This window comes from Peromyscus leucopus, unplaced genomic scaffold, assembly GCF_004664715.2.
Source record: "Peromyscus leucopus breed LL Stock unplaced genomic scaffold, UCI_PerLeu_2.1 scaffold_243, whole genome shotgun sequence".
NCBI classification, from domain to species: domain Eukaryota; kingdom Metazoa; phylum Chordata; class Mammalia; order Rodentia; family Cricetidae; genus Peromyscus; species Peromyscus leucopus.
The window spans coordinates 37,998-64,754 of record NW_023505116.1 but is presented as its reverse complement, the minus strand read 5'-3'; the positions used below and the strand labels follow the sequence as shown (position 1 = coordinate 64,754).

Genomic DNA, 26,757 nt, shown 5'->3' with positions numbered 1-26,757 from the left:
GAGATACCAGTATAAAAATGGGGAGGGGAAACCAGAACAAATGACTATCGAGGTGGCTGGTAGGGCGAACGCCACGGTGGTGCCGCTGCCTGCTGCTCTCCACCAGCAGCAGCACCAGGCAGCCATCGAGCCTTTCCCAGTCCTTACTAAACTGGCTTTGTTGCGGTGACAGATGACCGAGTCTTGGGATCACTATACCATCTGCCTGGCTTTCAGGTGAACTGCTCTTGACAAATTCAGTCATTACAAGGGATTTTTAAGTTTGTTGCCTTGTGGTGCTGGGGGTCAAATCTAGGGCCTTTATGTAGTTTGAATGTAACTGGCCCCTCAATCCCAAAGGGAGTGGCACTAGGAGGTGTGGCCTTGGTGGAGGAAGCGTGTCCCTGGGGTGGGGTGGGTTTTGAGGTCTCTCCTGCTCTAGCTTCACTCAGTGTGACACAGTCCACTTTCTGTTGCCTTCTGATCAAGATGTAGCCAGCACCATGTCTGCCTGTCTGCCGCCATGCTCCCTGTCATGATAATGAACTGAACCTCTGAACTGTACGCAGCTGCCTCAATTGAATGTTTCCCTTTATAAGAGTTGCTGTGGTCATGGTGCCTCTTCATAGCAACAGAAGCCCCAACTAAAACAAGCCTTGTGCGTATTAGGCACATGTTCGACCACCGGAGTTACATTCCAGCCCTTACAAGCTATTATAAAAACCTCAAGGTCAAAAGCTTTTACTGGAGGCCACGCTCCTGACAAGGGACCAAAGGTACCAATGATACTTCAGCTCCCTTTGAGTGAGACAGACACACCTGCACTCTTGGGAGGCTTGGCAGTATCACCTAGAAATGATGACGATTAACGCATTCCACTGTCAAACCGATGAGAAAAGCAGGAAGCAGACAGAAGGAAAAGTCACCTCATTTTCTATTATGATAGGTATTCAAAGGCTGTTTCAAATTAAATAAGTTCAGTTATCGCTCTAGCCAGGTTCACTAGGATCTCGTGGCATCCCATATGGCCACCCTTCTAAAGCGCAGCAGTCAGTGAGCAGGCTGCCAATGGCTACAAGAGGCAGAGGAATCCCGCACGACCCAACAAGCACCAGGCTGCTGACGGCAAGGTGTCCTTTCCTCTGCAGTTTCTAAAGGTCCCACACACAGTTCTCCGAGAGAAAAGTAGGGAAAACGAAAGGGAAGTCAAAATCCACCCGGAGGAAAGGTAAATAAACCCATTCATGTGAACTTCGGCTTCCGGCCAGATCCAATCAGTGTTCTCCTGTCTGCACATAGTCTTCTGTGACCTGGGACAGGGTGCTCAGGCATGCCAGCTCAGGGCAGCCAAGAGCATGACAAACGACAGGTAGATGGGGAGTAGTGGCTTCGGGAGATGAGCTGACAGTTGGGAAGGTTCTGTGTCCGGATGGTGGAGATGATCTGCTTGGTTTCGCTAGAAGACGGGTCTGTGTTGGGGATCCGGTGATAAATCTGTTAGGGAAAGAAGAAAAGCTACTTAGCACGGTCTCGAGTACGCCACTTGCAGACATTTTCCCTGGTTGGTTCTACCTGTTCTCATGTCACCAAGGAGAAAGCTGAGTTTGGAGAACAGCAGTGACTTGCTACTCTGAGAAAGCAGAAGTGCACCTAGGTGTGTCCTGTTGACGAGGAAGCCAGTCAGTGCACACCCCAACAAGGAGCACTAAGTGCACCACTCCAGATCCGCATACCTCACGGTGCCCGGGGCATGTTGGCATGATGCAGTTAAGCTGACCAAAGGCATGGGCTGGATGGGAGACTCCAATCCCAGCAGCTGGGCAAAAGTAGCTCAGGTGAATGGCCTAACGTAGCAGGAACTGCAGGGAACGCCATGCAGTCCTTCCGGGACTCCTCAGGGCTGCTCCTTACAGGAACCTCCTGCACATCTGCAGAGTCCTGTTCTCCTTCCACAGCCATGCCGCCACTGCCTGAGTCATGCCTTAGTGACTCACATCTGAGCCCCAGATCCACTCATCTGTTCAAAGGTCAACAGAGATGGACAACCTGTTTCAGTAACTCCCGTGCCCTCCCATTACCTGCAGCTCCTTGCTGTGGACGTGAAGTGACTTGGCCATACCTTCTTCCAACTGCACAGGCCCCTGGGTGCCTCTCTTCACACAAGCAAGGCCACTGCCACTTCTTCTCCTCCCCACTACACCCTCCACAGTGCACCTCCAGGTACCGTCACCAGTCTCTTGCCTATCCCCCAAGTCTCAACTGAATCAGACTGCCAGCTTACTGGCAGGAGGGATGACAAACTGAGCCAGAAACTGGGGCATGAGGTAGAGATGATGGAACAGGCATTGTACAGATGTTTAGCCAGGCGCATGGTGTCCATTTCATCATTTAAGCACCCAGGAGGATGTGAGTTGAGCACAGCCTGGCTATAGAGTGAGATCATTTAAAAATAAACAGGACCCAGGGCTGGAGCGATGGCTCAGCAGTTAAGAGATCCGTTCACATCATTCACATGGAGGCTCACAGCCACCTGCAACCCCAGTTCCAGAGTTCCTGGTAATGCAGGATTACCTCTAACCCAGTAATGCAGGACTTCATTCTACAGAAGAAGCCAGAATACATGAAGGGTGAAGGCCGGTTGTACCATTTTGTTTTGACATGTCATTGACGGACATAGCAGCTTTCCATCACTATAATGGACTATCCAAATTAACTTTCAAAGAGAATGGGTTACTTTGGCTGAGTGTTGGAGGTTCTAGCCCATGACTGACCACACCACTATTTGGAGCCTGTGGCAGGGCAACACACCATGCAAGTCCATAGTGATGTAAACCCTGTATATCCAGAACTAGGGAGTAAAATGAAGAGACCGGCCCTGTCTTCTTCAAAGCATATCCTTGCCATACACTCCATGTCCTGGCCTTTATGGGCAGGGGGAGAGACCTAGAAGGACCGGCCCCAGCCTGTGGGTGAGAAGTAGAGCATGTGGGGTTTTCACTCATGTTTTCTAGTGCTGTTATAAGCAGAATTTTTTTTAATCTAAAATAAGTTTTAAATTATTTTTTGCAAATGTGTGTTTATCTGTGTGAGTGTATGACATGTGAATGCAGGTGCCTGCAAAGGACAGAAGTGAGTGTTTGATCCCCCTGGAGCTGGAATCACAGGTGGCTGTGAGCCTCTTGGTGTGAGATGCAGGGGACTGAACCCCCAGCTCTCTTCATAAGCCGCAAACATTCTTAACCACTAAGCCCCTACACTTAACTTTAAAAATAATAGATAGGGCCTGGGGAGATGGCTGAGCAGTTAAGTACATTTGCTCTTCCAGAGGACCTGGGTTTAGTTCCCAGCACTCACATAGCAGCTCACAACCATCTCTAATTCAGGACTCGGGGATTCAAAATGCCCCTCTGACCTCCACAGACATCAGGTACACACATGGTGCACATACATACAGGCAAAACGTTCATAGACATAAAAAATAAATCTTTAAAAAAAAAAAGTGCAGTATTGTATACATGTAATCCCAGCATGTGGGAGGCTCAGGTAAAAAGATCAGGCGTTCAAGGCCAGCCTGGGCAGCAAAACAAAGCCTTGGCTTTAAAGAAAAAAAAAGAACTAAAGATACTAAAAAATTTAGTATCGCCTCTTTCCGATTTTCTGTTATTTCCCTATATTAATTCTATTTGGGTTTCTTTTGGGTGCGGGGGTAAAGAATATCAGATACTTTTGTGAAAAAAAATCCACTGTATAATGAAAACTTGGAGATAAAATTATTATTACTATTGCTGGTTTTATTGATTACATATTTATGTGTGTGAACACATACATGCCATTGCACAAGTGTTGATTATCTCGTTCCATCAAGTGGGTTCTGGGGACCAGACTCAGGTCATCAGGCCTCGGTGAGAGGTGCTTTATATCCACCAACCTATTTCTCTCGTCCTATCTACTTATTTATTATAATTATTATTACAATTATTATTAAATTTTAAGGATTTATTTTGCTTTATGTATATTAATGCTTTGCCTACGTGCATGTATATGCACCATGTATGTGCCTGTTGGATCCCCTGAATTGGTGTTACAGATGGTTGTGAGCCACCACTTAGGTGCTGGAATCAAATCTGGGTCCCCTTAATAGCAACAAGTGCTTTTAACCACTTAGTCATCTCTGCAGCCCCAGTCCTATTTATTTTTATTTTATATGCATGGGTGTTTTGCTTACATGTATGTCTGTTGTACCGTGTGTGTGGCAGTGCCCATGGAGACCCGAGAAGGTGGTCGATCTCGGCATGTGAGGGCTCTATGTGTCCCAGGGATTCCATGATTAAGGTAGATGGCAATGTCATTAACAACTAGAGTTCATGTCCAAGGCATTAGCTGGGTAATAGCCATGAAACATCTACATGATAGGAAAATAAACAAAATCAAGACAGACTGCAAAGCAATTCAACATCTAAAGGATAGCAGAAAGGCAGAAAGGCTCAGGAGCAGGAAGAGGAGGGGTCAAACAGGAGACAAGCATCTCTGAAGACAGGAAAGCAACCAGTTCCAAAGAGAAAAGAGTCATTGTGTGACTCTGGGGTGGGGGGGAGAGCAGGATTTAAAACACACTGGTTTTCCAGTTTATCAAAGGCCATCAAATCATTTCTTCCTCTTCTAGGTTTATACACACCCAAGTGCTAAATCTGTACAGTTAAGAAGGCCCCAGAGCAGCCACATGGAGGCACAGAAACTTGAAAACAATGGCCCTTGCCAAGGAATTCAGTTGTCAGAGTAGGAGATGGAAGTTTCCAGGTGTTTGCCTACACATTACTTCTATCCCAAAACAGCAGGAAGAGTTCCCTGGCTGACAGGTTCGCAGGCTGCTCTGAGCCAGGCTGTTCTGGCTACTTCTGATCTATCTGTCCACCTGCTCAGAGGACATGGGCCATCACTGCACCTCTCTGTAGGCATTAGTGGCCTCTGGGAAGCCTTTTTTCCTGGTACATTCTCAGTACAACTGAGGAGACAGACAGCAGAAGAGACACGCCTTCCTTCCTACAAGGGCAGAAGCGATCTGAGGAGAAACAGGATCGGCTGCAGCTGGCATCTAGACACCAGCAGGTCTGACTGACTGATTTTGAGACAGTCTCTTGTAGCTCAGGCTGGCCTCAAACCTGTGATGCAGGTGAGGATGACCTTGAACACCTGATCCTCCTGCCTCCAACCTCCCCAGTTCTGAGATTATAGCCATGTTCCACCATGGCACACTTGATATGGTGGGTGCTGAGGATCAAACCTAGGGCTTTGTGCATGCTTGGCCAACACTACCTGCTGTGTTATATTTCCAGGCTGCACATCTTCATTATAAAAACATCATTGGAAATTTTCCATAAGGCTGACATAAAAGCTCAGATTTTAATGTCTGAACTTTACAATTTAAATTTTTTTCTGCATCAAATCAACTTAAATACTAATACAAACTTTACTTTGCATCATTGGAGTAACTTTAAAGAAATTAGAAAACCTAGATTAGAGGTCAGCAAGCTTTCTGTTAAAGGCCCAGAGCTATTTTTAGCTATCTGGACTCCTCTGTTGTAACTACTCAACTCTGCCCTGAAGTTGCAAAAGCAGCCACCAGGAGGGAACGCAGTGGCTGAGTTACAGAGGAGGGAACGCAGTGGCTGAGTTACAGCTGTGGCTTTCACAAAGGCAACCGTGCCCCCTTCGGCCACAGACTCAACCCACAGCAGTACTGAATCCTAATAGTCAAGAAAAGCACAAAATAAAATAAAAAAAATGAATTTTAGTGTCCATGAAAGTTTTCAAAAAAATGATTTTCTAAAATTAGTCATCAGTGAACCAGGTAATTCCCAAATCAGGCCTGTAGTCCCAGCACTTGGGGAGTTGAGGAGGGAGGGTCAGAGTGAGTTCAAGGCCAGCCTGAGCAGACACTATGCTCCAGTCACATATTACCTGCTATGCATGCTGGCACAGCCTGGGAGGTATGATCTGCTGAATAAAGTGGGTTTGGCATTTGAAATGAGAGTTGCACAAACAAACAAACAAACACACTTAAGAACTGATTGCAAGTAACAGCCTTACTTTGTCTACATCTCCTACTGGAGGTTTTCAAGTAAGATCCATGATATGATAGAACATACTACACTGAGCATTTCAACACATAAATTCACTCAGCCATGCTCTGCATTAGCTTCCGCCTCATATCCTTCACCCATCAAACAAGCTTGGCTGGTCTCTAACATCGTCTCACAGCTCAGGAGACTTCAGAGTACAGCCTTGCTTCTTCCATGTCATCATAGGGCCTGCAGGGCTCTGTGCGTGTGTTTTCTAGTAAGGGATACCAACTACTCTCTTTAGGCTATAACACTAAGTAGTGAGGACCATCTACTATCTAAACATGATCTGGTTCATCGGTGACATGATTTAATGCATAAAACAGCTACAAATTGCCCAGAAAACTAACTAAAAACCCACCTCTTCTATATACTGGTGTATGATAGCTTTGACAGCTGGCATGTTGGTGGCATCCATCATGAGGGTAACCGCTTGCCCCTTCCGAATCTTCACGACCCCTTGAAAACCTGCTGATTGTTGTAACAGGCAGCCAGTGTAGCGATGGCCATTACCTACAGGTAACAGGAGAGGGAGGAATCTCAGTTCATGAAGATGTAACAAAAGGTGCTGTATGCACTCAGAGAGTTACTATAACAGAAATATATTTCAAAATAATATCTGGAAAGAATTTTCTAGTTTATCCTATTATGAATATAACCATTATCCAGTAAAAATTGTGAGATGAAAACAAGGGGAGTGGTCTGTGATCAAAAGTGAATGATTCTTATCCTGATGGAAACCTAAGCTGGGTATACAGATTTAGCTGAGCACCATTCAGAGCTGTCAGTACCACATAAAACCAAACTTCTGAGGGAGTTAATTACAGAAATAACTGGTAAAAGAAGTTAATAAGTGTAAGAATATAGAAGCAGGGCTGGACAGATGGCTCAATAGTTTAAGAGCACTAGCTGCTCTTCCAGAGGACCTGGTTCAATTCCCAGCACCCACATGGCAGCTCACAACTGTCTGTAACTCCAGTTCCAGGGGTTTCTGGTACCCTCACACAGACATACATTCAGCAAAACACCAATGCACATAAATAAAAATAAGTTTAAAAATATATACAGAGGCTAGATCTATATTGCTATCTTGAGTACAGAAAAGGATAAAAATACTTAGGTATTTAGTGAAGAAGTTAATCCATTTATTTATTCATTTCATGTATGTAGGCAATGTGGAATGCTAGGAATCTAACTCAGGGTGGTTACTCAGTGGCACGAGCCATGACTTGCTAAGATGCCTCATGTAATAGCCTTACCTGGTTTTAACAGCATGCTGGCCATGCAGGCCGAGGCCAAGCTTTACTTATTAACATAATGATCTAGCTAGTTTAGAATAGATGATGGAAAAAGGGTAAATCTAGATAGAAGGTAGGTTCTGGAAAAGTTGACTTAGTTCTTGAATGCTGTAACTCACTGCTCCTGAGCAAAAAGAAAATCCACCAGAGTCACTTTTTTAAGAAACCATGACCCTGAATACAGCAGAGCAAGACAGAAACTGTCTTCTACCCAGCCCAAGCACGACACTCCATACCTGTGGAATGGCACAGAAGTTAAACACACTTTGGTTCCGGAGCCTTGACAGGTAGGTGATGACGTGGGGATATGGTACAGGGAGTTGGTTATGAGTTCATTCAAGCACTGCACGGCCACATCTATGTTTTCTGGCTTAGCAAAGTCTTCCAGCTTCTTAACGTATCTGCCCCACACCTGATCAGTCAAGAAATACAGACAAGTCAACAGGGGCACAGGTGGAGAATTTACATGTATTATGAGGTTTCCTCAGGGGTTGGAGGGGGATCAGCATAGACCATTTAGCATGCAATGGGTGGGGGCCCAGGGCAGGCTTCTTGATATCTGTTCTTATATCTTAAATGAACCCATTTCTATAAATCTGTATCTTGCCACATGGCTTGTGGCTTATCGGTATCTTACATCATGTTTCCCGTGGTGGTGGCTGGCAGTGTCTCCTCTGCCTCAGCTTTCCACTTCCCAGAATTCTCCCTTCTCTTTGTCCTGCCTATACTTCCTTCCTGGCTACTGGCCAATCAGCATTTTATTTATTAACCAATCAGAGCAACACATTCACAGCATAGAGAACATCCCACAGCACTTCCCCTTATCTTTTTTTCAAAAGGGAAGGTTTTTAACTTTTTACATAGTTAAAATAGTAAAATTACATATAACAAAACAAATGTAGATGTAATTCTAAAACAGTCTTATTAAATAAGAAACAAGAGGCAAATGCAGAGTTAAAAGCCCAGAGATCAGAGCAGTAGCCAAGAGCTGAGACCACCTTATCTTAAACACTCCATGATGTTCCTTCCCCTCAGAGAGACCTTCTCCTGTGTGACCGCGTCTTTTTATTGCCTTTCTGTTCTACCTTCTCATTGCTTTAAACTCGACCACATGATTCCTTGTCACTGCCTGTCTATATAGACCTCCAGGTCTCTATGGTTGGTACTGGGATTAAAGGTTCGGGTCACTGCTTGGCTGTATCCTTGAACACACAGAGACTCTGCCTGCCATGTGATCGGATTAATGGCGTGTGCCATCACCGCTGGACTTCCACTAATGGCTTGCTTTTAGCTCTGACCCCCCAGGCAACTTTATTTATTAACATACAAATAAAATCACATTTCAGCACAAATAAAAATATTACCATATTTCCCCTTTCTATTATAATAAAAAGGAAAAAGTTATAACTAATAAGAAAAACTATATACAATATATATAGACAGAAAGGCAATAAAAAGACAGGACACAGGAAGAAGGTCTCTCAGGGCAGCAAGTGATAAGATAAAGTGGTCTTAGCTCTTGGCTACTGCTCTGATCTCTGGGCTTTTAACTCTGCATTTTGCTCTGTGTTTCTTATTTAATAAGACAGTTTAGAATTTCATCTATAACCAAAGGGTAGAGCTAGGCAGGAAACCTTCCTCAAGTCTGTCTGCCTAAGTCACCTGGAAGTAAGTGACCCTACATGCTCATTTTTCCACAAGATGGCTGGTCTCTTTGTTGCAGTCCCAGCACCCTCAAGGCTGGGCTGGAAAATCCTGAGTTCAAGGCTAGCCAAGGCAAATACCCAAACTTTAGACTTTGAGATTTTTTAAATAAAATAGTTCCTTTTATATTAGAATATAAATTTTTGCATCTGTTATATGCATTGCAAATCTATTTTCCTCACTTTGTGACTTATCCTTTTATTCTTATTCTAAAAGCACTTGGCTTTAGAACATTTTATGAAAAGTAAGAAGAAAATCCTGGAGGGATCTCAATAAATAGTCACTGAATTTTCAAGCTTTTGTTCAGGTTTAATTAAATCAGGTCGCGTATAGTGGACATTCTGCAGTTTTCGCCCAAGCACCCGCGGGATCCAACCCATCCCACTTGTGTTGGCAAACCTACTGAGGGTTGCAGTCAGAGAGCTCAGGCTGTGGCTACAGGAGTACATTCAGGGAAAAGTCCCAGCCCTGAGAGCTCAAGTTGGTTTGCCCAGGATTTACCTATGATTTGGAGGAAGTCTGCCAGAGACAGAAAAGGTATTCATTCACAAAGCCTGAGTTCCCTGGATGCAGCCAGTCTAGCCAAAGCAAATGACTTAATTAATGGACTTTATCCATTCTGATGCTGCCAGGGTTATTTTGATTAGTCACTTGCAATCATTGGGTTCAATGATTCATTTTTCAGAGTCTAAAACTGTTTTCCCCTAAGCATCCCATATCAGTTACCTCTTGAGGCCAAAACTCTCTTCCTTCAAGTTGGTCTTCCAGATAATCACGAATGATATTTGTTTTCTGCAGGAATAAGACCCATTGAGTTGGCACACTCTGTGTCCTCACCAACTAAGGGGTCTTCAAACTCCGAGGCCGAGAGACAGACGAGAAAGGCCAATTCCTACCAGTCCAGCAACGTAGTGGCAATACTGCCAAAAAATTCCAGTGTAACACCTTTAATAATGACACAGAAAGGTCTTACCAGGCATCACTAGCCACAACAGAGGGAGTCCAGAACACAATATCTGAGCTGTCCTTTTGAGTAAACCCAAAGCACATGAAAATACAATCAAGATGTAACTACACCGTGTTCCTGACTCCCTGTGAGCACTGCATGCCTTCAATCCACAAACACACAAGGCCTATGTCAGCCCCCCACTGCACAGATGACAAAACTGACAAACAGGTCAGTTACCTTGCCCGTGGTCACTCATCTGCAAAGCCTAGGGCCACAACCCAGAGGTGTTTATTTTTATTTTATTTCTTCTCTTTTATATTAGGGTTTGAACTGCAGAGCTTTGCTTTTTGTTTTGTTTTTCTGAGACAGGGTTTCTCTATGTAGCTCTAGCTGTCCTGGAACTCACTCTGTAGACCAGGCTGGCTTCAAACTCAGAGATCCGCCTGCCTCTGCCTCCCGAGTGCTGGGATTAAAGGCGTACACTAGGCAGGATCTTACTCCCTTTATTTTTGCCCTATTCTGTAGACCAGGAAGGCCTCAATCTTGTGACCCTCCACTTCAGCATCCAGAGTTGCTGGCTTTTAGGGTTAGAACTATGAATCCGGCCTAACCAACATTTCTCAAAAGGTCTTAGCAAGATTTTTTGGCAAATGTAATGTTTAACTGCCAAAGAATTTCTTCCCCCTGAAAGTGCTTGCTCTGCCCCCCCCATCAACTCAAAAAGGGATATAATGTACTGTTCACAGTAACACAAAATCCAGACTAGATATTGAAAAATATTCCTGCATCTACAGTGCTAAGAAAACTGCGTTTTCAAGATAATAGCTCTTGGGTAGAATACCTCTAGAACAGAGACCTATAATTTATCTGCCTTCAAAGCTGAAGGGAAAATAATTCATAAAGCATTCAGTTATATCTGATCAGAACTCCCATTCAACACAGATGAAAAGGGGTTAGTCCTGAATGAGCCATGCCAAGAGTTGGCCAGGACTTTGAACTCTGCATTGGAATTAGAAACTGGTCTAACACCCAATCACACATGTCCTAACTTGGAGGGTATAAGCAGCAGTTCTGAAGATATTTCCACTAAGTCTAAGGGCTTTGTTTTGTTTTGTTAGTCAAGGTCTCGCTGTGTAGCCCCTCACTGTCCTGGAACTCATGGAGACCAGGCTAACCTCAAACTCACAGGCACTCTGTTTCCTGAGTGCAGGGATAAAAGGCACAGGCCACCATGCCTAGCCAAGTTTGGCATTTTGTTTTTTTTTTTGCTCAGAGCCCAGGGTCTGATTACATCCCCTGAACCCACACTGAATCAATGAATATGTCAGTCTATTTCAAGATCTGAACCTAAGCACTGTGACAAATACAATCACATAAACTCTTTATGTGAGGTCAACACATAAGTGAGCAAGCAAGCACTCCTAAGTCAATCGTAGCCTACCAAGTCCTAGCCTGGCCTATATCCCACACTGCTGGTAGGGAAGAAACTCTGGCCAGACCAGCTACTACTGTGTTTGCTTCATCCTTCATCTCCCCAGGAAGATGCACATGCCCACAGGAAGAAGATGCACACGCCCACAGGGACAGCTCTTCTCTCGTCAGCAGTTGCTATGGATTCAGTTTCTCTAAAAGCACATGCTGGGAAGTCTCCAGTGCAACAGTGCAGAGGCGGAGATGCCTCCCTCGTGGGAGATGAAGGCCTTGAAGGCTCCATCCTCATAAGTGGATTAGTGCAAGTTACAAATGGGCTTCAGGCTGGGACTTCATCTAATGCTCTGCTGCGCTCTCCATCTCTCTGGACATGTTACAGTGAGAACTGCAAGAAAGTCCTCTCTAGATACGGCTTAACTTCCCAGGCATTGAGAAAGAAGGCATGAAAAACTTGTATACATCTACTAATTATTCTTTGTCTTTTTTTGGCATCACTGGGGATCAAAAACCCAGGGCCTGAGGCTTGCTGGACAAGCACTCTACCACTGAGTTACTCTAAAAGCAAAAGAAGAAATAACTCGTCTGGTGACTCACACACTAAAGTATGTACATGCACAGTATTCCATAATGGAAGAGAAAATAACAACAAGCATTGTTTTTAAAATCTGAAAAGCACTGTTATTTCTGCATATCGAAAATGATTTGGCCATTTACCTAGTCTTTCACAGCACCTCAGGGATAACGTCACAATTCACTCTGGCAACAGTAAGCCCTCTGGGGTATGCACTGTCACTGACAAGAGGATTCAACTTTAGGCTAAGTGGGTATGAGGACACGGTCAACTGCAACAGATGTTGGTTAACCCAGAAAACCCAGATCTGGAGGCTCTGCTGTCCTTGCTCTGAGCTTCACCATGGTGACAGCTGGCTGTCTAACTCAGCAGAGGTGGACCCTGCTTACAGAGACACTGACCTTGTCCCAGTCCTGTTTGGAGGTCACACGCTTGTCCACAAATTCTGCCATCCCACATCCCATTTTCTGGCAGATGTCAGCAATCACTGTTTGATATTTCTCAGCCAAATTTCTAAACTCCAGGGAGATCTGAAATGGAGGCCATAAAAACAAAACACAAGATTACACACTTCGTGCTACCAAACAGAAAGGCACAACCCCGTAGAGCTGACAAGCCAGACCAGACAGCCACTTCCCTCATCAGTCAGGTTCCCCAAGTACTTTTTTCTTGAAGCTAGTGTCTTTAATTCAAGCAAATGAAAACAAAAGTATCCAGTGAAACAAGGAAGAATTCTGTCTTTCTGGAACCCTGAGGGAAGGTCTGCATTTTTCTTCAGGCTCTACTGTGGGACACAAGCCAGGAGGGCTTCTCCCACCCTTAGGGAACCGAGTCACAGCTATGGCACACTCCAGGTCCCAGTATCACTTGCTGGCCATTCCAAGGACATGAAAGGCACATTATGGTGATAAGTCTCTTGGGACAATAAAGGCAAATCCAAACAGGGCCAGAGGCAGATTTCATTAACTTTCAAAGAGAAACTCCTCCCCTTATAGACTGGACAGGCCTTGGACAGATTACATTAAAACACTGGCCGATTTGTTGTCCTAAGCCCCACCCTCCTTCTGAGACAGGTTCTCATGATGATATTCAGAACTGACTTAAACTCTTGGTCCCCCTACCTTGGCTTCTCTGGAATTACTGATGTGTGCAGACGTGCCTGGCTGTTTTAACCTCTTCTTGTCATGTGGGTTTTTTTTTTTTTTCAGACAAGTTTACATATATTCTGGCCTCAAACTCACATGTAGCCGAGGCTAGCCTTGAGCTCCTAAAATCCTTCTGCCTCCACTGCCTTACCTCACCCAGCTATGAAGAGGCAGCAGAAAAGATGCAGAGTCAGCACAGGGTTTCTGGGCCGGGCACCCTGGGTTCAATCTTGACTCCCCTGTTAGGCAAGGGACTTTAATTTCTCCATACCTCAGTTTCCTCATATGCAAAAATGTAGAAAGGACAGATTACACCACAGATGGTATAAGTATAAGCCAGGGGTGGTGCACATTCCAAAGGCCAAGGCAAATATGGTGGTGGTAGTACACTCCCATGACACTGGAGATACAGAGGCAGGCAGATCTCTCTAAGTTCGAGGTCAGCCTGGTCTATACAGCGAGTTCCAGAACAGCCAAGACTACACAGAAAAACCCTGTCTTGAAAAAACAAAACCAACCAACCAAACAAAAAACCCTAAAGGCTGAGGCAGACAAACATGAGGCAGCATGCTCATACACAGAATGTGTATCAAGTAAAAGAGCGTTTGCTTGGCTTATTCGCAGAACAAGAATGCATGCAAGTGGGAGGTCTGCACATCATATGTGGCAAAACTTTTAAATTTATCAACTGAGCTAAGAAATTGACCTTTAAAGTACATTCTATCTACCCTGCCTTGATAAGCATATTTTATAAGGACTAGAAATCTTTTAGATTTGAATTTAAAATGCCTGATACCTTACAGGTTTTTCAAACCCAACACCCCACTCCGCTCCTTTCCCTTCCTGCCACAGCTCTGTCCAGCACTAGGACAGCACCTTACTCCTAAAGAAAGGTGTCCCAGGGCCAGACTTCTCTACAGCCCTTCTGAACACATCTTTGCCACATCTTCCTATCTTAAGCTGATTCCCAGAGATGAGAGGATCTCTCATTCAGATAAAAACACGGCTTCTCGATGCTTCCCCTCTATCAGGATTATCAACGCTCACAATCACAAGTGGCTTTTTCTTCTTTCTTTCTGGCCTATAACTTTCAGCTCCCTTTTTCTCTACCTGGGACAATTCGCTATTTCCTAACCTTCCTGTTCAAACAGGAAAAGATCAATTTGCTGCTCACCTTTGAAGCCTTCCAAAGCCAAACATTCCCTTCCCATAGGACTGCCACAAACATCAAAGAAGACACTGGACTTTCCAAATGTACTAGATGAGGATCTGAAAATTATCTATCTCCCCCAAATTATTTTAACTAACATTCTCACATTTTTGTATTCTTTCTGCTGGGCAGATGAGGCTATATTAAAATTTGTATGATCCATATAAGAAAATTATCCCACAACCAGAAAGCATTTAAAGGTTATAATGTCCCAGCATGAAAAGTAGTTTTGGACGGGTGTGGTAGCCCTTAATCCCAGCACCAGGGAAACATTGGCAGGTAGGTCTCTGTGAGTTCCAAACCAGCCTAGTCTACAGCCAGCTCTAGGCCAGCCAAGCAACACAGTAAAAAACAAAGCGAAATGTATTTTGGGAGGCAAGTCTGGTGTTCCTCATGAGGCTGGGGTAGGAGGGTTACAAGTTCAAGGGCAGCTTAAAACACAAAGTGAGTTCATAGTCAGCCTGGGCAAATTACTGAGAAACTATCTGAGAGAAAAAAAGGGGGGAGGGTAGGCTGAGAATCTAGAGTAGTATTAAATAAGAGTAGCTAGTGATCGTAGGGTCCTGGGTTCCATACCTAGTATGGAAGAGACAAACAAAATCCATTTCTATTACTAAAAGGTGCAACCAGGTGGCTCACAGCATTTCATCTCCGTTAGCAGGGCTCAAAGGCTCACAGTGAGTTTTCAGAGCAAACACATTCACTGGCTGTCGGGTACCTGAAGGACACCAATGCCCCAGGTCCTTCCCTACGTCAGAGCTCTAACAGCTCACTCATTTCTCCAGACTTTCTCAGAGTCAGAGTACAGCACACCGTATTTTGGGCTTTGGCCCTAAGAACATGATCTCAGCAAGTGGAAACAGACCTTTCCCAAAAGAAGTCTTTCTCAAACCTGGCTGGACTCCTCTCTATTCACCTGACTCTCTCCACTCAAAGGTACAGACTAGATTCCTTCACTGTCAAAGTCATATAAGGACGTTCTCCAAAACTCTAGCAAATATGCACAAAACAAATGCACTCTGTGGAGTATCAGGAACCACATGACTTTGCTAAACACGCAAATTCTAGAAAAAGAAGTGAGGTCCATGGACAACATGAACTTGAGGAGGACTCCTAAAGCTTAGGGCTTTAACTCTAATCCACCTCAAGAGCTAACACCTACAGAACACTTAGTATGCATCAGGCACGCCTAAGAACTTTATACCTAAGAAACTACCCAACTCTTGCAGCTCTACCCATGCAGATTGAAATACTGAGTCACAACTAAGGAAAGTTCCAAGGATCTCACCTGACTGCTGCAGGAGCCCATACCCCACCCACAGGTGTGATCCATGCTGAACAACAATCTCAGACTGCCAGCCTCACTACAGGCAACAAGTCTGTGTGAGCCAGTCTGGAAATCCATTTTTTTTTTTTTTTTATATTTGAGAGTCTATCTTTTAGAAGCCTGAAATGTGAATGTATCTTTCTGTAAGAACAGACTAGGGACTTATAGTATAGAACTGGGGAGCTGTTATCGTCTCTACCATATAGAGAGAAACCAAGGTAGGGAGGAGGTATATATCTCATTACCACTTAGTAAGCTGGGATTCTAACCAGAAAGGTCTGGCTCTGGACTCTCAGCTGCCAGAGTTCTTAGCCATCACATCTGGCTGCCCTCCAACTGTCCTACTAATTATCACCATAGGTACCCAGAGGAGAGTCCACTACCGTGGGGAAGTCCTCCAGCACTTGGCGGTCCTTCTCCTTGCTCTCTGTGAAGCGCCACTCTGGTTCGTAGAGGAAAGTGTGAAAGTTGCGCAGCATTGGGATCTTCTTCTCCACACTGATGGTCATGTCATCCTCCACAGTGTCCAGAGCTCGGAGAACCAGGTAAAACACACATACTGCGTGGCTGTAAAAAAGGGAAGGCTGTTAGCATGGCAACAAGCATGTGCTTTTCAACATTTATTTATCTATTGTGTGTGTGTGGATGTGTCTGATGTGTGTGTGTGTGTGAGCATAAATGTACCCCAGCACATGTGGGACACAGCTTCTGGAATCAGTCTTTCCTTAGCACATGTGAGTTCTGGGGACTCAACTCAGGTCACCAGGCTTGGCAGCAGGTGCCTTTACCTGCTAAACTATTTCATCAGCCTCTTTTTGAAAACATTTATTTTTAAATAACATTTAAAGCAGAATAGCGCTTCATGCCTGTAATCTCAGCTCTGGGGAGCCTGAGACAGGAGGCTCTTGAGTTCAGGACAACCAGGGCTACAAAGTGAGCCCTACTTCAATAACTGTCATTTAACTTGTTCCAGGCCATTTCTAAGGTGTCTCACCAGTAGCTCTGCAGGGCTAGAAAGTGCTATCCAAAGCCTAGCATATTTAGCACTTAGATCCGTTGCCGTCTCAATGGGAGTAATGAACTCTACAGTCTATTTATAAAAAAGTAAAATGAAATGCTGAGCAAGTGGATGCCATACCACTCCTAGAATGCTTAATGTTTAACCAATGCATGTCTGAGACCAACAGGCAACTGTTTAGAGGGAATGAGTATTTAACTTTTCAGCATGAATGCTGTCACAGTAACGTGTGTAAACTTGTGTGTAATGTGCACATGAGGAGGCTTCTGAAGGCTCAGTATGCTTAAAATGTCAGGTGACAAGCAGGCCAAGAAAAACGCCGGGCCTGCTCACTGACAGATGCAGGTGCCAGGACTAAGCGAAAGTAATAAACATGGCTGCCCCACCCCCTTCTCGGGAAGGGCTGGCCTGAAAGGACGCTGGTAGATGGCCAGGTGCCTGGAAGGGCATTTGCAAGTAAACACGTGGGCGTAGCGGAGGGGGGTTAGTCCTGCCTAAGCCACAACAAGGAGCCCATAATTCTAGGTGGCAAGTCAACGTGGCTGCAGTGACTCAAAGTCCCTGGAAAAGCGGCTCCCCAGTCAGGGTTCTCCACTAACCGCATTTTCCCATCCAGCGCTGGATGACGGCGGCGAAGCTGCGACTGGTTTGATTCAGATACTTGTAGCAGGTCTTCAAGCTGCTGCTGAGGGAGTCCTGTGGGCAGAGAAGACACACCGTGGTGGCAGACGTGGAGCAGGAGTGGGGCTGGGGCAGGCAGCTGGCAGCTGGGCTCCGTGCCCGGGACCAATCCTTGCAAGGCCAGGAGGTCGGGGGCCAGGAGCAGCCCGTGGGGGCGAGCCGGGAGTCCTGGGCGCGGCGACCGGGCTAAGTACCAAGGTGCGCTTGACCAGGGCCATGGCCTTGGTGCTGCCGGTGACTGCCATGAGGAGTGTGGCGTGGAGCCCTTCCTCCATAGGCCCACCTCAGGGCTGGCTCTGGCCAGAGTGGAGGAGCCTCACTGAACAACACCACACGACACGTGCAGGTCCTGGCCACGCCCACTACCGCCCCTGGCCACGCCCCCACCGGCAGGAACCCCTTGCTCTCCCTCCCTGTGATGGGGTTTTTCCTAGACAAAACTATCAAGACAGGCTGCTCTGAATCTTCTTAACTAGGCTGGCCCTTGGTAAACTGAAGTGCTCTATGTTTGTTTTGTGTTTGAGGCCAGTCTCTTACGACCCAGCTCTGGTTGGCTCAGAAATCACTATGTAGACCAGGCTGGCCTCGAACTTGACTGTACAACCATTCTACCCGCCCCCGAATGAGTGCTGGGATTACACGTGTGGACCCACCACACCCAGCAATGTGTCTGTCTTTGCACAGCCCAATTTCAGCTGAAAATGCCCAACCTAAACAAGTGACCACACTGGCCCACCTAAACAATAACCCATACCCTCCGAAGTTTCTCTTATAATCAGGAGTGAGCCCATTTCTACCCCGAGGCTTCTTTACCCCACTGCAATCGTTTTCTTCTGAAGAGAATCTGGCTTTCCGCGACTGCGGCACTGCTTTCCTGTCCCTAGCCCAGTTAAGACCGCCAGAAACCCTACAATCGCTGCTCTTAGAAGCGCAGCGATGTGCAGTGAGCTGGTCTTCGCAAAGAAAAACATGGAAGGACGAAAAACACTTTGCAAAGAACTAGAGGTTTGGAAGATGTCTTACAAACGCCAACACAAAACTGCCGTTTTGTACTGTGTGTGTTCTATATGAACGTTTTATGAGCAGGAAAACCGAGCTGAAGAAGGTACAGAATTTCCCCATGCCCTGTGTGTGTGTTTTATATGAACGTTTTATGAGCAGGAAAACCGAGCTGAAGGTACAGAATTCCCCCGTGCCCCTTGCACACAATCTCTCCACTCATTCTAAGAAATGGGAAACACAGTTACCTAACGAGGGAGTCCTTTCTGAAATACAGCATATCTGCTAGAAGGCAATCCACAGTTGCACTGGAATGTTAGAGACCTTGGACCCTGGTGGGTCCTGTGAGCTATGTCCCTTTATTTGTATTTCCTACATTTCCTAACATGGATACACATTATTTTGTCCAAAGAGTAAGGCTTTCTTTTAAAGAAAAAAAAAAAGATATATAATCCTGACTTTCATTTTATTGCCATTTCCAATAACATATATTAGTGAAAAACAATACTTACTAATCAGCATATTTAAGTAAAATTCTCCTTTTATAGAGGAAGAGAGAAACAGTCCCCTGCTCCAGATCACAACCCTAAAATCTGCCATCCCCTGACCTCACCCCTCCGACCTCTTGTGACTTGCTTTTTGGTAATTTCTGCTTGAAACTCTGGTTATTTGTCTTACCTCCTCTCCCAATAGAACACGTTTGACAAAAGCCAAGTCTCTGCCTAGGTTTTTTTGTTTTGTTTTTAAATTACATATACACTCTGGCCTGCTAACTGGGTTCATGCAACACCTGAGCTTTTTAAGCTGACTAGCCTCCAAGCTAGAAAGAAGCACAGTGTGCATGTGTGACCAGGCCTGGTGAGCTTCCCAGAGACACCTGTAATCTGCAAAATGGCAGCAACAACAGTATTTGTCCCTTTCAGATTATTAAGAGTGACAAAGTGCACTAAATTGTAAACATGGCCACAAAAGTCTGTGACTCTTCCCATCATGAGGGATTCTTTTTCTCCTCCTCATACCTGGCTCCTCTGGTGACATTTGGGGTCCAACTGGACAGTAACAGATGTGACACATGCAGAAGTCTGAAAAAGTGTGTGGGCATTGTGGTCTGCTCCCTTCCAGTGTCCAGGAGTCCCAGGACAAGCCTGCAGCCTGGTGAGATGGGTGTCTCCCCTATCCTGGCTGTACCCTGCTATCCACCCCTTCATCCAGCCACAAGCTGCCTGTCAGCTGAGCAGGCCATGGAGAAATGAACCCAGCTGTCCCAGACAACTGTGAAGAACTAAAGTAACAGTTGTTCCTTTAAACCACTAAGGTTGGTTTCCTAAAATTAGGACAAATATACACATAGCATATTTTACACTAAGCCATCTTTTAGTCGTTCACTAGCATTAGGAAGCAGCACATGTTTCTACAATCCCAGCCCTAAGCAAAAGTTAAATGAGAAGCTGGCAAGATGTCTCAGAGGATCAGTATGCTTGCTGAACAAGACTGGCCACCTGAGTTCAATTCCTGGAACCCACGTAAAGAAAGACGGTGGAGAGAACCAACTCCACAAAGTTGTCCTAGGACTGCCGTGTGTGTGTGCAGTGGCATGTGCTAGAACTCACAGAAATCCACCTGCCTCTACCTCCCAAGTGCTGGGATTAAAGTCTTTTTTTTTTTTTTTTTTTTTGGAGACAGGGGTTTCTCTTAGCTTTGGAGCCTGTCCTGAAACTTACTTTGTAGACCATGCTAGCCTTGAACTCATAGAAATCTGCCTGCCTCTGCTCCCAGTGTTGGATTAAAGGTGTGTGCCACCACCGCCCAGTGGGATTGAAGTCTTGTCAGAAAGAAAAAAAACAAAAAACCTTTTACTATTTATTTACTTACTTATTTTTGTAGACAGAGGGCAGTGTGTGCCACAGCAGGTATGTGGGGGTCAGAGCTGTGCTCTGTCCGCTTCTACAGTGTGGGTCTGGGGAGTTGAACTCCGGTTGTTAGGTTTGATGGCCGTGCTACTTTGCCTGCCAGTCAGGCTACTTAGTTCCTAAGTTCCTTTGCTGTTCAAAGCCTCTGAACCACTGAGGACAGGCATTTGTGTGCAACAAGCTGGTGTGTCCACCTCTTAGCTGCTTAGTGTACCTCTGGGCTTCATTACCCTAAGCATATCTGGATAAAGAGAGCTCTGGAGGGGATGGAGAGACGACTCGGTGGTTAAGAGCAAGTACTGCTCTTGCAGAGGACTGGAATTCGGTTCCCAGAATTGGTATCAGACAGTTCACAACCACCCCTGACTCTAGCTCCAGGGGAATTCTGATGCTCTCTTCTGGACTCCACAGGTACTGTACTCACCTCCACAAAGTCACACAGACACTGTCACACACACACAAATTAAAAAAAAAATAAAAGTGAATCTTTTTTAAGAGAGTGAACAAGCTCTGTGCTCAGACTGAGAGTCAAAACCCAGCTTCCACGCCATAGCTACAGGACCTCAGCTAACTTACTAAGCTCTCTGAGCCCCATCTACAGAACAGGAAAACAGTAGATCCGCAAAGGGAGGCTGGATGTTTATGTAACAACAGATGGGAGGTATGTAAAATAGTGTTTGGCACATACCAAGAGCTAAATAAACTAACTAAAAGGAACACATTTCAGTTTCAAAAGTCTTTCAGCAAGGTACAGGATGGAGGAAAAAGTGCCAGACATGTGTCATTACAGATCTGGGGTGCCCACAGTTGTAAAGCCCACAGCGTGAGGAAGACTGCCTGAAAAAGCAGGTGAACACTGGCGAGGGCCGAGCAGGTCAAGATCAGGCGCAGAAGCGCCTTGTCTGCAGGTATGGTCCACTTTCCTGACATCAACAAGTGTGTTCAGCTCTGAACTAGATCTGGACAGGCTACTGCTGTAGTTGTTTCTGAATATTTAATTTCTTAATAAAAATAAATGAAGAGAACGAAGTAAATATGACAAAAAGAATACATACTGAACCTCAGGTACAGTTTGTTATATTATATCTTTTGATTTTTTTTTTTTGCATGAACTATCTTGTAATGAAAACAAATTTTTTAATTGGGCTTGGAGGCTAACACCTGCAATCCAGCACTCAGGAGGCTCAGAGTTCAAAGCCAGCCTGATTGAGTTCCAGATCAGCTTACACCCTGTCTCAAAAAACAAAACGCCCAGAGTGTTATCAGTTAATGCCATCTTAAGGTATGGGAACTAGAAATAATGGTATCAATAAGAAAGAAATGTAAAGTTCTGAAGCAGCCAGACCAAAACTGCCCAAGTACCTTGTAATCATGGAAACTGAACTTTAAGGGAAAAGGAAGATCCGGGACATGGCCTGGGAAGAGTACCATCATACAAGTAACTAAATGCACATAGCTTTGTAACAATATTTTTTGGTCTGTTGTTCCAAACGCTCTCACTATGTATCCACGGCTAGCCTCAGAACTCGATATGTAGATCAGGCTGACCGTGAACTCCTAGAGATCCACCTTCATCTTCTTCCTTTATGGTTGGATTAAAGGCGTGTGCACCACCACCCCTGCCTATGAATCAGTATTCTTAGAGACCATGAGAGTTTAATTACTTTAAGGTCTGTATGCAAAATCAAATATGAATCTCCCTTTGGCTCTAAAGCAGAGCAAAGGGTAGAAGTTCAGCCCAAGACTTTCTAACACTTGAACTTCCTGGAATGGGAGAGACAGTGAATACACCTCCCCAGAGGGTGAATTACCATCACCAGAGGTGTCAGCAGACAAACAACCTGGACTGTAAGCAGACAGTCTTTATCTTAGGTTCCAGATCCCTGTGACTACAAGGCCAGCCTGGTCTACACAGTAAGTTCCAAGGCAGCAACAGCTACACAGTGACACCCTGTAGATCAAAGAGAGAATCTTACATCCGAACGAGGCTAAAATATAGACTCTTACATCTGAAAGTGAGTTTGAGAGCTGACTGCTAGACTACAGGAGTTGAAGAGTTAAACAGTACTAGAGACAGCAGGGAAGCGAACCTCACATGTCAGAACTCCTTCTTCAGATTTCTACAATACAAACAATGTGTGACACTTTATAAGGGTCCTGACAAGATGGAACTGGCAGTGACTGGAGAAGGCAGAAGTGAACAGCCTGTCACTGGAGCTGTCACAGACCAAATGTGTGTGTGACAAAGCAGAGAAGCTTTGCTTTTGGTCACTTATCATTGCAAGAATCTAACAACTGTGCATCCTCTCTTTGTATTTATTTCTTCAATGGTCTTCTGTCTATGCTCTTTACTACACTGCCATCCATGCTTTACCAACACAGCACCTACTTATCACAGTGCAGGTGTCCCCTAAGTAAGTGTCTGCAGAATGGCAGCAAGGTGGCACTTGTCTGAGCTAAATCTTTTTGGGGAGGGGGGGAGAGGTTCAAGACAGGTAGCTTTGCACCTCTCCTGGAACTCACTATGTAGCCCAGGCTGGCCTCGAACTCACAGGGTTCCCCATGGCTCTGCCTCCCAGTGCTGGGATTAAAGGCGTGGGCCACCTGCCCAGCCAGAGCTAATCTTAAAAACTGAGGATTCTGCGTTTACGAGAATATCAAAGCGTTTTAACAAAAGACACCAATCAAGAATCTCTTTAAATAAAATACAGAGTCTGTGATGTTTCCAATGGAGGGGAAATTTTTTAAATTTTTGATGTAACCCATTAATTCAAGCAACAGTTACATACATTTATTAGGCATCATAAAAGCACGCATTTAACAAAGGGTACAGTGCGATGAAATACAAGCAAGTTTTGGGGATTATGTGCGCACAACAAAAAAAAAAATAGAAAGAAAACAGTGGCTGCAGGAAGGTGAGGATATGAGGGAGGTGATGTGTCTGAAAACTGAAAGGAGTGGGTGGATGTGGAATTAAGTTTTCATTCCAGAAGAGATAGGCATATAATCATTCCTACAGGTTCCTTATGTTCACAAAATTTTCCCCAACCCTGTTCTATCTAATCTCAATTCTGGAACGCGGCCGTTGGAGTGAAAATAAACCCCAAGTTCGGGAAAATAAAGTGCGCAGCCAAAGTGCGCACAGGTAAAGCAATGGCTGGAACAGGCAGAAACCTTTGAAATCAGGTGGGGGGTAGGGCGGGGCCTGTCAAGAGGACGGGGTCCAGCCGGGATGCGCGACCCAGGCCGGGACCCCTCCTTCCACGGACCCGGGGCGTCCGGGGCCGTCCTCCCGTATGGGCCCCAGAACCGCGAGGGTACAGGGATGCTCGGCCTACCTGGTCCATCTTGGGTATGAACTTCCGCTGGCCTCCCATGCGGAATCGCAGCAGGTTGTAGAACTCCTCCGGGTGGCCTAGGCACTTGACGAACTCCATCCTGGCGGCTGCCGGACGCGGGGCTCACCTGTCTGGATCTCCAGCTCCCAGCGGTGTCTAAGATACTGGGGACCAGCGAGGGCGAGGAGGCGGGGCCAGCGCTGGACGCTCCGCCCACCTCCCGCCCTCCTCAACCGGCTGCGCCGCTCGCGAAGCCGGCCTAGGGCGAGCGCTGTGGACTGACGGGCGCTGATTGGGCAGAGCCTCTCGCACCAGGAAGACGCCGGCCAATCGGAGGCCGGCGGAGTCTGGCGCGATGACCACACCCTAGAGTCTGATTGGAGGGCTAGAAAGAGGCCAGCGAACGCGATTGGTGCACCGAAGAGGGCCTTTGTTTGCGGGCAGCGTGTCGGAGGTGAGGAGCGAGCGCCGTGGGTGGGTGGGTGGGCGTTCGGGACAGTCCGGATCCGCGCGTTCCCGGGTGCTGGGAGGAGAGGTTCGCTGGCTCCTGCGTGCCACCGCCCCCAGTTAGCATTTACCTCTGGAGACGCCTAAGGATGGGCTAGCCGGGCGGTTGTCACACTGGGAGGGGGCGGGGACTGGAAACGCGGCTGGCGGCTTGCAGGTAAGCCGTGGCGGATCGCGTCTTGCTTTCCTGCGGCTTTCCTGAGCTCCTAGTGGGACAGCGTACAGTATTTCTCAGGCTTCCCCCGTCCCTCATTTGTGAGACATCATGGTGATGGTTCTTGGTCGTATTTTCAAAGCTGCTAAAACAAAGGGAACTGGGCTGTTGATGGACATACCTCTCATGGTCTGGTTAATGTGAACCAGGATTTATGTGGTGCTTTCAAAATCTGCACAAGATTGGACCCCGTTTGGGGTGAGAGGGACAGCCAACCACCCCTCCAGTTAAGGGTTGCAAGGGTCGGGAAGGGCTCCTTCCCTTAAGATCTGTATGTGGTTAATGGTTGCTAGTGGAATAACTTTTTTAAAATAGTTATTAGCTGGAGGGATGGCTCAGCCGTTGGAGGCTAGGCTCACAACCAAAAATATAAAAGTTATTAGCATAAACGATACACGAGTTTTATTATGGACTCTTCATACATGTATGTATATAGTGTATTTTGCTTATATTCTGGTGATATTTTATTTGTGCTGTAATGTGGTTTTATCTGTATGTTAATAAAGTTGCCTGGGGATCAGAGCTAAGAGCAAGCCATTAAGCAGAAGTCTGGTAGTGGTAGCACATGCCCTTAATCCGATCACAGGGCAGGCAGAATCTCTGTGTGACACATGCCTTTAATCTCGGTACCAACCATAGAGGCCTGGAGGTCTGTATAGACAGGCAGTGATGAGGAAGTCCTGTGGTTGGGTTTAGAGCCAATGAGAAGGCAGAACACAAAGGCAATAAAATGACAGGACACAGGACGAAGGTCTCTCAGGGGAAGGACGGCAGTGAGTGTGAATGGTAAGATAAGGTGGTCTTAGCTCTTGGCTACTGCTCCATTTCTGGACTTTTAACTCTTTATTTGGCTCTGTTTCTTATTTAATAAGACCGTTTAGAATTTCATCTATAATATTCCCCTTTAATCCTCATGTAGCTCCCACTCATGACAATCCTTTTTATTATATTTTGATGTGGGCATAAGTATGATCACACACACGCCATGTCAGTTCTCGCCTTCCTCCGTGTGAGTCCTGGGAATAGAACTCGGGCCATCAGGTTTGGTGGTGCCCTGTGTGAACTAATGAGAGACAGATTTTCTTCAGTGGTCTGACCACTAGTAAGTTGCCCATGCTTCTGTTAGTATCCCTAATTAAATCCATTGATTGGTCAAGAGGAAAAATGACAGTCTCAAAGAGGAAGAACATGGAGGGGGACAAGAGAAAATAGGGGGTGAAGATGACTAAAATGCATTATATACATTATGAAAATGTCATAATGAAACCCATTATTATATATGGTGAATATATTAAGAAAGACACTTGTTCTAAAGTATGTGCCTGTTTGGTTCTGAATGCTTGTGCCTCTCCAAAACTCCCATGTTGAGGCTTTAGTCTAAAGTGGGGAACTTCAGAAATGGAAGCTTGGGAGGGATGGTATATAAACAAGGTCATAAGGGTAGATCTTAATATGATTCCCATGGTGTTGGTGTCCTTACTGCAAGAGAAAAATATTAGAAGAGCCCCACACCACACACATACACACTGTGAGGTAACAGTGTTCTAGAACGTGCCATCCGTAATCCAGAAGAGGGATTTTCATCAGATAACTGAATGCTGTCTTGGTTTTAGATTTCCATCTTGCAGAACTAAGAGAAGTGAGATTACCCAGTCACTCAGTCTTTGATTTTATTTATTTATTTATTTATTTACTTTGGTTTTTTGAGACAGGGTTTCTGTGTAGCTTTGTGCCTTCCCTGGATCTCGCTCTGTAGACCAGGCTGGCCTTGAACTCACAGAGATCCGCCTGCCTCTGCCTCCCAAGTGCTGGGATTAAAGGCATGTGCCACTACCACCCGGCTTGATTTTTTTTTTTTTAATTTCCATTCAAAACATAATTGTAGCAAGCACATACCCTGGTTATGGGGCAGGAATAATCACTCTTGATTCAGACTTGGTATAACACTCATTTATTCACACAGTAAGATTACAAGCAATATTCATCCTGTCTTCCAAATGGAAGCAGGAGTACCTCTCTGGGTGTTCAGGTCCAGACTCGCCACGTCTGTTCCTCTGGATCTTGGGTCAGCCTTCCTCAGGTCAGCCACATCTGCACTGGGGACAGGATCTCACATCTCTGGTGGAGGAGAGGGCCTGAAAAGCTCTGTTGATCGGGTCTGAGGCTTCATCTTTTATATTCTTTCCTGGCTGGGTTTCTAGTCTTTTTTTTTTTTTTTTTTTTTTTTTTTTTTTTTTTTTTTTTTGTAGACCAGGCTGGCCTCGAACTCACAGAGATCCACCTGCCTCTGCCTCCTGAGTGCTGGGATTAAAGGCGTGCGCCACCGCTGCCCGGTGAGTTTCTAGTCTTTTTTTTTT

General features: G+C 45.6%; 1 pseudogene; it reads right to left on the bottom strand.

Annotated features, from left to right (window-relative positions):
- Positions 1–1,016: 1,016 nt before the first annotated feature.
- On the bottom strand, positions 1,017–23,925 carry LOC114693804 (annotated as a pseudogene).
- Between the last annotated feature and the right edge of the window lie 2,832 nt (positions 23,926–26,757).